This window comes from Delphinus delphis, chromosome 2, assembly GCF_949987515.2.
Source record: "Delphinus delphis chromosome 2, mDelDel1.2, whole genome shotgun sequence".
NCBI lineage: Eukaryota > Metazoa > Chordata > Mammalia > Artiodactyla > Delphinidae > Delphinus > Delphinus delphis.
The window spans coordinates 32,198,497-32,210,980 of record NC_082684.1 but is presented as its reverse complement, the minus strand read 5'-3'; the positions used below and the strand labels follow the sequence as shown (position 1 = coordinate 32,210,980).

Here is a 12,484-nt window from a genome sequence, read left to right as displayed (position 1 = left end):
CTAGTTTTGGTTAAAGGTGAAACTGCTGCTAAAGTTAAAATATAGGACAGTTCCTCCGATTCTTCCTCTTACAGAAACCCTGAGCCTGCTTCAGCTGTGAAGCCACCTGGTCTGCCATTGTTCTCTGATACGCCTCAACTCAATGAAGATTTACCCTCTATTGGAGTCACATAAATCTTAAAAAAAAAATAATTTGGTGCCATTGCTTGGGGAGAGGGTAGAAAAATTTCCAACACTGACTGATGGGGTCAAAAACGGAACCGATTAAAGAACCCTAATTTTCTTTGGTGTGGAGGTAAGTCCTCCTCCTGTTCTCATTTTTTTTTTGTTTTTGTTTGTTTATTTGTTTTTTCATAGTTTGGAGTTGCAGGGCTGTGGATCTCTTGAAGGTCAAACTTTTGTCAGACTGAGGTCAGTATTCTTCTTTTGCTTTCTGGAGATCTTTGGACGAGCAGAAACTTAGGCATTTTTCCTAAGGTAGGTCATGTCCCTCTTTCTACCTCAGACTTCTTTTACCTGGGAAAACTCCAATTTACCCAAACTGCTGGTCAGATTTGCTCTAGAAATATGGTCTGCCAGAAAGACCCTTACTCTATTAATTTCTTCTCAAAGTAGCATGTGTTCATTGAGTACCATCTCAAATTTAGTGGCCCTGTAGTTTCTTGGGTGTGTCAGACTTGTGAGTGTGGCACCTTAGAAGAAAGGGCATTAGAATAGCCATCGCACCATGGGCAGCCTACCTCAGTTGGTACAAAGAAGACAAGAAAGGAAATACATTAAACAGATTCCAATATTTTGAGGCCTCTTTAAACGTCAATCTTCTTCTCCTCTCAAAGCCTTTGACCTTCTCTCTACCTCTGTTTATGTCTCTCATAACCCCACTCCTTCCTAACATCGTTACTAGCCTGATCTCTCCTTTCTTTTAAGCTCCCTTGCTTTTCTGCCCTTGTTTGATTGGGAGTAATCCAACCATGTTAACTAGGCTATACTTAATCTATCTCACAGGTCTGGCACCAGTTAGAAACTGCTTTTTAGGAATATTCATCTTAGGCCTTAACATGAGATAGCCACCTTTCCAAAAAGCGTGGCCTAAACCTGAAACATCAAATGTTATTTAGAAGTACAAAATGGACTGACAGACCACATGCATCCTCACATTGCCCAATTCTGAGGACTTCCAAGCAAAAGATGCTGGAAGCATTGCTGTTGCCCTTGTTTACACTGCACATTTGGTATCCATGATTTCCTTTTTCCTACAAGTGCCCCTCAGATATCCTATAACTTTAAGGGATCTATCAACAGTCAAAGATAATATTAATGACAAGTTGAAAAGGAGGGAGAGTTTCCATTACACCCAAAAGGAGGGGAGAAGTGGCTGTTTGATTACAGTGTCTATCTTCTGAACAAAAATATAGCACAGCTAAGATATCAACATGGACTAGGGACTCCAGACTTGAGGCAAACCCTCCCCAACCTGAAAAACTTCATGGAGCGGACTAGTGGTCAGGTGCGACAGACATCACACCTCCAGTGCAACTCCCGTTCCAAAGATACAAAGCTCCATATTTGGGGGTGCAGATGTAGGCTTCTCTGGGGGATCCCTTCACCGGACAAAGGACACCGGAAACGGGCTAGCTCAGGGAATGAGAGAAGCGAGTACAAAACCCCTCCCCCCAGTTAGAACTCGGTATTTGCCCAGCCTGTGACCACCATCCCCTCCATGGGAGAATCTGAAAGACAATGTCTCTGTCTTCCTCCTTAGACATCTCCAAAGAAAACAAGAAAAAAGGGGTAGATCTGGGAGACAGATTACATGGAGGCCAAGTGAGTGTGAACACTAGCCAGGAACAGGGACAAGCCCTCTCGGGGTCTCCAGCCAGTCAGCGGCACCCTCCTGCCCAGCGAGCAGGCCGGCTCCTCCAGCACCCTGCTTCCGGAGACGGGGGTGGGAGCGGATTTCCACCCTGGGTCTGAAGCCGAGCTCTGCTGTGCCATGGAGCAAGGGGAAGAGTTCATCGGTATGAAAGCCACAGGCTTCACCTCAGGCAACCAGCTGAAAGCATTGAACTGCATCCCCGTGGACAGTGCCGGGGCAGTGGAGTGTGATGAACAAGTTCTGGGAGAATTTGAAGAGTTCTCCCCAAGGATCTATGCACTGAATGAAAACATATCCAGCTTCCACTGGCCATGCAGGAGTTCTGATAAGTGAAGCGAGAGGACAGACAGTAGGACCAGGGTAGAGTCACTGCTTGAAATGAGGATAAAGCTGCACTGGTCACCCTTTGTAATAATTATGACACAAAATGAATATTAATGAAGGGTATTCCTCAGAAAAATAGACTTTGTGAATCGAGGAGGAACTCAGGATCACTGTGTATCAGTGGGCCAAAGTTAGATTTTGCTTGCAAGATTTGCTTTTCAGGCCTGACAATTGTTTAAAGGCAAAAGTCACTCTCTAGCTCGAGTCACTTTATAGGCATTTGTCTGCTTTCATATTTACACTTCTATGTTATCCTCAGAGGGAAGATGATAATATATAAATAATATAGTGAACTCGCTTTTAGTTTCTCATGAGCATTTGCCCTCACCACAGTTTAGGAAACTTTGGGGAAATCAAATATTCAGTAAAGGTCTCCAGGATCTTTGGCCATCCATTAAGTTGATGAATAAGAAGAACAATGTTCTTCTTATACACAGGCCCACCTGCCCCCGCTCCTGCCCCCAGGCTCCACAGTCAACCTAGCTGTCGTCCCATCTGCACAGTAGATGCTTGTGCATCCTGAGCGACTGAGAACACCACATTCACTTGTTCTTTAATGCCCTCACCATGAACTTTCAGCTCTTCCAGTCAGCCATACCCTTGATGCAGCCCTCAGATTAGATGAAAAACCTCACCTCTGGTGGATCCCAGGGGACCCCCAAGGACCACAAGGTTACTATAGTCAGATGGCATCCAGTTCCACCTGGGAGTCAAAGTTTTATGTGTGCAGATGCTGTTGTCAAAAGCTGGGTGTGTTTTCTGGCAGTGCACTCATCATATAGAAATCCCTATATGTAAATCCCATGTTAATTTATCACATTTCAGTTGGAAAGGAAGGCATTGTATATGATGAAATATATGTGGAGAGTCAGGCTGTCCAATGTGCAAACCGCAAGGCAGTTGGATTAAGAGACTAGATGAGGCATAGAATACTACTGGTATGTGTGCAATGGAAGAAATATTAAGTTATGTTTTTGAGGTCCATTTTCATTCCTGGAGCTCAGATTTCATTTGCTATTGCTATGTACTTTATATATCCAAGGACATTGCCTCAGGCTTCCAAGCTCTTTAAGGAAATTTTGTGCTTATATCCATGTATTGTATAGAAGAACACAAATTGAGTTTTCCTCAAAAAAAAAAAGCAGTCCAAGATTTTAGAGATAGCATAATAACCAAAGAGAAAATCACATACACTCAAATGTATGAGACTATAAATTACATAGCTTGAGGGAAAAGAAAGTCCTTCACAAATACAAACAGATCCATAATGATACCAGCAGTTAATGGAAAAATGGAAGAGAGAAAAAAGGCTACAGGGACAACGGTTATCATGCTTTGGCAAATGGACTGCTCAATTCGAAACCAAAGTGCTCTACTTCTGGGAAGACACATTTAGTTTCAACAAGTCCCTTTGGATCAGCAAGAAATAACAGTGTTGGAGATTGGTTCAAGATGGTAGAGAAGGATGTGCACTCATTTCCTCTTGTGAGAGCAATGGAATCACAACTAACTGTTGAACGATCATCGACAGGAAGACACTGAAACTCACCAAAAAAGATACCCCACATCCAAAGACAAAGGAGAAGCCACAATGACACATTAGGAGGGGTGCAATCACAATAAAATCAAATCCCATAACTGCTGGATGGGTGACTCACAAACTGGAGAACACTTACACCACAGAAGTCCACCAACTGGAGTGAAGGTTCTGGGCCCCACGTTAGGCCTCCCAACCTGGGGGTCCGGCAACGGGAGGAGGAATTCCTAGAGAATCAGACGTTGAAGGCTAGTGGGATTTGATTACAGGACTTTGACAGGACTGGGGGAAACAGAGACTCCACTCGTGGAGGGCACACACAAAGTAGTGTGCACATCGGGACCCAGGGGAAGGAGCAGTGACCACATAGGAGACTGAACCAGACCTACCTGCTAGTGTTGGAGGGTCTCCTGCAGCGGTGTGTGGTGGCTGTGGCTCACTATGAGGACAAGGACACTGGCAGCAGAAGTTCTGGGAAGTACTCCTTGGCTTGAGCCCTACAAGAGTCCACCATTAGCCCCACCAAAGAGCCTGGTAGGCTCCAGTGTTGGGTCACCTCAAGCCAAACAACCAACAGGGAGGGAACCCAGCCCAACCCATCAGCAGACAAGCAGATTAAAGTTTTACTGAGCTCTGCCCACCAGAGCAACAGCTAGCTCTGCCCACCACCCGTCCCTCCCATCAGGAAACCTACACAAGCCTCTTAGATAGCCTCATCCACCAGAGGGCAGACAGCAGAAGCAAGAACTAGAATCCTGCAGCCTGCAGAACAAAAACCACATTTCACAGAAAGATAGACAAGATGAAAAGGCACAGGGCTATGTACCAGATGAAGGAACAAGATAAAACCCCAGAAAAAGAACTAAATGAAGTGGAGATAGGCAAAATTCCAGAAAAAGAATTCAGAATAATGATAGTGAAGGTGAGCCAGGTTCTCGGAAAAAGAATGGAGATAAAGATCGAGAAGATGCAAAAAATGTTTAACAAAGACCTAGAAGAATTAAAGAACAAACAAACTGATGAACAATACAATAACTGAAATGAAAAATACACCAGAAGGAATCAATAGCAGAATAACTGAGGTAGAAGAACGGATAAGTGACCTGGAAGACAGAATGCTGGAATTCTCTGCTGTGGAATAGAATAAAGAAAAAAGAATGAAAAGAAATGAAGACAGCCTAAGAGACTTCTGGGACAACAGTAAACACAACAATATTCGCATTATAGGGGTCCCAGAAGGAGAAGAGAGAGAGAAAGGACATGAGAAAATATTTGAAGAGATTATAGTGGAAAATTTCCCTAACATGGGAAAGGAAATAGCCACCCAAGTCCAGGAAGTGCAGAGTCCCAGGTAGGATAAACCCAAGGAGGAACACACTGAGACACATAGTAATCAAAGTGACAAAAATTAAAGACAAAGAAAAATTATTGAGAGCAACAAGGGAAAAAGGACAAATAACATACAAGGCAATTCCCATAAGGTTAACAGATGTTTTCTCAGCAGAAACTCTACAAGCCAGAAGGGAGTGGCATGACATATTTAAAGTGATGAAAGGGAAGAACCTACAACCAAGATTACTCTACCCCGCAAGGATCTCATTCAGATTTGATGGAGAAATCAAAAGCTTTACAGACAAGCAAAAGCTAAGAGAATTCAGCACCACCAAACCAGCTCTACAACAAATGCTAAAGGAACTTCTCTAAGTGGGAAACACAAGAGAAGAAAAGGACCTACAAAAACAAATGCATAACAATTAAGAAAATTGTAATAGAAACATACATATCGATAATCACCTTAAACATGAATAGATTAAATGCTCCAACCAAAAGACACAAGCCCACTGAATGGATACAAAAACAAGACCCATATATATACGCTGTCAACAAGAGACCCACTTCACACCTAGGGCCTCATACAGACCGAAGGTGAGGGGATGGAAAAAGATATTCCATGCAAATGGAAATCAAAAGAAAGCTGGAGTAGCAATACTCATATAAGATAGAGCTTAAAATAAAGAATGTTACAAGAGACAAGGAAGGACACTACATAATGATCAAGGGATCAATGCAAGAAGAAGATATAACAATAACAAATATATATGCACCCAACATAGAAGCACCTCAATATATAAAGCAACTGCTAACAGCTATGAAAGAGGAAATCGACAGTAACGTAATAATACTGGGGGACTTTAACACCTCATTTACAATTATGGACAGGTCATCCAAACAGAAAATTATATAGAAACACAAGCTTTAAATGACACAATACACCAGATAGATTTAATTGATATTTATAGGACAGTCCATCCAAAAACAGCAGATTACACTTTCTTCTCAAGTGCATACGGAACATTCTCCAGGATAGATCACATCTTAGGTCACAAATCAAACCTCAGTAAATTTAAGAAAATTGAAATCATCTCAAGCATCTTTTCTGACAACAATGCTATGAGATTAGAAATCAATTACAGAGAAAAAAAAGTAAAGAAAAAAAAAACACATGGAGCCTAAACAATACATTACTAAATAAGCAAGAGATCACTGAAATCAAAGAGGAAATAAAAAAATACCTAGAGACAAATGACAACGAAAACACAATGATCCAAAACCTATGGGATGCAGCAAAAACAATTCTAAGAGGGAAGTTTATAGCAACACAAGCCTACCTCAAGAAACAAGAAAAATCTCAAATAAAGAATTTAACCTTACACCTACAGGAACTAGAGAAAGAAGAACAAACAAAATCCAAAATTACTAGAAGGAAGGGAATCATAAAGATCAGAGCAGAAATAAATGAAATAGAAACAAAGAAAACAATAGCAAAGATCAATAAAACCAGAAGTTGGTTCTTTGAGAGGATAAAAAAAATTGATAAACCATTAGGCAGACTCATCAAGAAAAAGAGGGAGGTGCAGTGGTTCCCTATTGGTGGGGTGGTTGAGAGTTCGCCTGCTGATGCAGGGGACACGGGTTCGTGCCCCAGTCCGGGAAGATCCCACATGCCGTGGAGCGGCTGGGCCCGTGAGCCACGGTCGCTGAGCCTGCGCGTCCGGAGCCTGTGCTCCGCAACGGGAGAGGCCACAACAGTGAGAGGCCCGTGTACCGCAAAAACAAAAAAAAAAAGAGGGAGAGAGCACAAACTAATAAAATTAGAAATGAAAAAGGAGAAGTTACAACAGACATGGCAGAAATACAAATTATCCTAAGAGACTACTACAAGCAACTCTATGCCAATAAAATGGACAACCTGGAAGAAATGGACAAATTCTTAGAAAGATATAACCTACCAAGACTGAACCAGGAAGAAATAGAAAATATGAACACCCCAATCACAAGTAAGGAAATTGAAACTGTGATTAAAAATCTTCTGACAAACAAAAGTCCACAACCAGATGGCTTCACAGGTGAATTCTTTCAAACATTTAGAGAAGAGCTAACACCCATCCTTCTCAAACTCTTCCAAAAATTGCAGAGGAAGTAACACTCCCAAACTCATTCTACGATGCCAGCATCACCCTGATCCCAAAACCAGAAAAGGATACTAAAAAATAAAGAAAATTACAGACCAATATCAGTGATGAATGTAGATGCAAATATCCTCAACAAAATACTAGCAAACAGAATCCAACAACACATTAAAAGGATCATACACCATGATCAAGTGGGATTTATCCCAGGGATGCAAGGATTCTACAATATACGCAAATCAATCAATGTGATACATCATACTAAGAAACTGAAAAATAAAAACCATATGATTGTCTCAACAGATGCAGAAAAACATTTTGACAAAATTTAACACCTATTTATGCTAAATACTCTCCAGAAAGTGGGCATAGTGAGAACCTACCTCAACACAATAAAGACCATATATGACAAACCCACAGCAAACATCATTCTCAATGGTGAAAAACTGAATGCATTTACTCTAAGATCAGGAATAGGACAAGGATGTCCACTCTCACCACTATAATTCAACATAGTTTTGGAAGTCGTAGCCACAGCAATCAGAGAAGGAAAAGAAATAAAAGGAATTCAAATTGGAAAAGAAGAAGTAAAACTGTCACTATTTGCAGATGACATGATACTATACACAGAGAATCCTAAAGATGCCACCAGAAAACTACTAGACCTAATCAATGAATTTGGTAACGTTGTGGGATACAAAAGTAACGCACAGAAATCTCTTGCATTCCTATACACTAATGATGAAAATTCTGAAAGAGAAATTAAGGAAATACTCCCATTTACCATTGCAACAAAAAGAATAAAATACCTAGGAATAAACCTACCTAGGGAGACAGAAGACCTGTATGCAGAAAACTATAAACACTGATGAAAGAAATTAAAGATGATACCAACAGATGGAGAGATATACCATGTTCTTGGATTGGAAGAATCAATATTGTGAAAGTGACTATACCACCCAAAGCAATCTACAGATTCAGTGCAATCCCTATCAAATTATCAATGACATTTTTTACAGAACTAGAACAAAAAATCTTAAAATTTGTATGGAGACACAAAAGACCCCGAACAGCCAAAGCAGTCTTGAGGGAAAAAAATGGACCTGGAGGAATCAGACTCCCTGACTTCAGACTATACTACAAAGCTACAGTAATCAAGGCAATATGGTACTGGCACAAAGACAGAAATATAGATATAGAACAGGACAGAAAGCCCAAAGATAAATCCACACACCTATGGTCAACTAATCTATGACAAAGGAGGCAAGGATATACAATGAAGAAAAGACAGTCTCGTTAACAAGTGGTGCTGGGAAAACTGGACAGCTACATGTAAAATAATGAAATTAGAATACTCCCTAACACCATACACAAAAATAAACTCAAAATGGATTTGAGACCTAAATGTAAGAGTGGACACTATAAAACTCTTAGAGGAAAACATAGGAAGAACACTTGTTGACATAAATCACAGCAAGATCTTTTTTGATCCACCTCCTAGAGTAATGGAAATAAAAACAAAAATAAACAAATGGAACCTAATGAAACGTCAAAGCTTTTGTAAAGCTAAGGAAACCATAAACAAGATGAAAAGACAACCCTCAGAATGGGAGAAAATATTTGCAAATGAATCAACAAAGGATTAATCTCTAAAATATATAAACAGCTCATGCAGCTCAATGTTAAAAACACAAACAACCCAATCAAAAAATGGGCAGAAGACCTAAATAGACACTTCTCCAAAGAAGATATACAGATGGCCATGAAGCACATGAAAAGCTGCTCAACATCACTAATTATTAGAGAAATGCAAATCAAAACTACAATGAGGTATCACCTCACACCAGTTAGAATGGGCATCATCAGAAAATGTACAAACAACAAATGCTGGAGAAGGTGTGCAGAAAAGGGAATGCTCTTGCACTGTTGGTGGGAATGTAAATTGATACAGCCACTATGGAGAACACTATGGAGGTTCCTTAAAAAACTAAAAATAGAATTACCATATGACCCAGCAATCCCACTACTGGGCATATACTCAGAGAAAACCATAATTCAAAAAGACACATGCACCCCAATGTTCAGCGCAGCACTATTTACAATAGCCAGGACATAGAAGCAAGCTAAATGCCCATGGACAGATGAATGGATAAATAAGATGTGGTACATATATACAATGGAATATTACTCAGCCATAAAAAGGAATGAAATTGGGTCATTTGTAGAGACGTGGATGGATCTAGAGACTGTCATACAGAGTGAAGCAAGGCAGAAAGAGAAAAAGAAACACTGTATGCTAACATATATATATGGAACCTAGGAAGAAAAAAAAAATGTCATGAAGAACCTAGGGGTAAGACGGGAATAAAGACACAGACCTACTAGAGAATGAACTTGAGGATATGGGGAGGGGGAAGTGTAAGCTGTGACAAAGTGAGAGAGGGGCATGGACATATATACACTACCAAACATAAAATAGATAGCTAGTGGGAAGCAGCCACATAGCACAGGGAGATCAGCTAGGTGGTTTGTGACCACCTAGAGGGGTGGGATAGGAAGGGTGGGAGGGAGGAAGACGCAAGAGGGAAGAGATACAGGAACATATGTATATGTATAACTGATTCACTTTTTTATAAAGCAGAAACTAACACACCATTGTAAAGCAATTATACTCCAATGAAGATGTTAAAAAAAAAATCAGATGTTCATATTTGGAAGAAGCCTCCAGTGGTTTGATTTCGTAAGTGAAGTCATCCACCTGCAGCATGCCACGCAGACCCCCATAGCAGGTGTCCAGTGTGCCCATGGACCCAGGAACCCCTTCCAGGTAGCTAAAGTAGTAACAGTCTCGGGGGATAAAAGGGTAGTCCTCCTGCATGGCGCCTTGGTCGTTATCGGTGATTAACAGGAAAATGCCTGGGCAGCAAGCTCTTCTTGACTCTCATGTGAAGCACGTGTCTTTGGCCACTGAAGCGAACCATGTAGGAGAGCTGGCCTTGTGTTGTGGCTCCACGCACTCTGTGGGACACCTTCCTGGGGATCACAATTTCAGAGGAAGTGAAGCGCCAACCTGGGGGGTCATGGGAGCAGCAGGTCGGAAACAGGAGTAGCCAGAGCAGAGGCAGCCAGAGATCACCTGCCAGGTGGGCCTGGGCCCAGGCAGGCCCCATGAGTGAAGAAGCCTGTGACCAAAGAAATCCACTCCAGCGGGAGGCAGGCAAGACTATCCCTGCAACAGCAACTCCTAAAAAGCAGTCTAGTCCTGAGGAGAGCAGAGAGAGGCTGGAGGCTGGGCATCCCCAGAGAGGTGGAGGAGGGAGAGGGAAGCTCTTACATAACGATGGTGTATTCATGAGGGGGAGGGGCTGTGCTAAGTGATCCTGGGGATCCTGGCACAGGGCTCTTAGAGAGGAGGAAACATGGGAGAAATTAGGAAAAACGGAGTGTATAGCTTGGGCTGAGTGGTCCCGTGGCCTCTTGGAGAAGTCACAGGGGAAGAATCAGTGGGTGTCATGCAATTTTAAGACAGTGATTGACATTTTTTCCCTGAAACCAAAATGAGACAAGGCTTCAATTTGTAATTAAGAAATTACAAAATGGAGAGGAGAATGGAAGCTTCTTTGTGTAAGAATTTTGAGGAAAGAATCAGATTCTCTCATACTTTATAAAAATGGAATGTGTTGGGGGTGATTAACGGAATGAATGAATAAATAGTGTCACGAGTAGAAAAGGTAGGGTGGATAATAATAGTTTCTAATAAAGTTAAACTTATACTTGCCCTACATCTCAGTGATTCCAGCCATAGGACGTTCCCCACAGTGGTATGTGGATATTTATAGCAGCATTATTCACAAGTTTATTCCAGAGACTGGAAACAAACAACCAGTACTGAATAGATGAATGGCAAACTGGCATATTCATTTAGTATGATAATCCTCAGTAAATATGAACAAGTTTCCAACATGTGTAAGAACATGGATGTATCTATCTCATAGATATTATGATGATAAAGAAATCAGACCAAAGAAACTTCATACAGGACTTCATGTGTATGAAGTTCTGGAATAGTCCAAAAAATAATATAGGGGAACAGAAATAAAATCACTGTTTTCGTGATGTGAGGGAAGGGAGGGATGGAGGGAAGTTTCTGGAGTGATGGGAAACTTCTGAATCTTGACTGGGGTGTTCTCAAGATGTACGTTTTAAATCCTAACCCCCAAGGTGGTGGTATTAGCAGGTGGGGTCTTTGGAAGGTGATTAGTGCTTTTATAGAAGAGGACTCAGAGAGATCCTTCACCCCTTCTGCCCTGTGTGGTTACAGTGAGAAGGAGTCATCTATGAGCCAGGAAGTGGTTCTCACCAGACACTAAATCTGCTGGTGCCTTGATCTTGGACTTACTAGCCTTCAGAACTGTGAGAAATTAAGTATTCTTGTTTATAAGACACCGAGTCTAAGGTATTTTATTATAGCAGTCCAAACAGACTAAGACAGGATGGTGCTTACAAGTCAAAACTCATCAAGCCGCATCCTTAAATCTGTGCATTTTATTGTATGCTGAGTATACCTCAAAAGAATTGATTTATAAAAAAATTCTGACCTTAGCTTCTTTTTAGCTCTTTCCAGAAGAGTGCATCACTATCATGATCATCACTGTTTCATACTTCCTTTTCCTTGTCTTTTCAAAAATCATTTCTACATAGAACTGCTTGTAAATTGAATCAACTCAAAATAAGGAAGTTACCATGAACAGCTTATCTCACTTGACTAATCCTCTTGTGGATCATATTAACACGCACATTAATATTTAGAAAAGAAGAATGTACCACTGTGTAAATGTGTTGTATGCAATACTGGAGGATTTTTTTAAAAATCAGTGCACCCAGGAATATTCAAAAAGATACAAGTATGATTTAACTCAGCCTGAATTCACCACGAGAAAAAACGTAATTTCTTTTCTTATTTTTAAACTGAAGTATAGTTGATTTACAATATTATATTGTTTTCAGGTGTACAACACAGTGATTCAATATATTTACAGATTATACTCATTTAAGTTTACTACACTTTAAATATATGATGCCAGATGCCACTCTCTTCTGGCCTCTAGCATTTCCACAGAAACTTCAGCTGTTGGCCTTCTGAATTAGTGTTTTCCTTTTCTTCTTATATATACCCAGGTGTGGAATTGCTGGATCATATGGTAGTTTTACTTTTAG

At 40.9% G+C, this 12,484-nt stretch overlaps 1 pseudogene; it reads left to right on the top strand.

Moving 5' to 3' along the window:
- Positions 1-1,163: 1,163 nt before the first annotated feature.
- Positions 1,164-2,209, top strand: LOC132419499 (UV radiation resistance-associated gene protein pseudogene; annotated as a pseudogene).
- Positions 2,210-12,484: the final 10,275 nt, after the last annotated feature.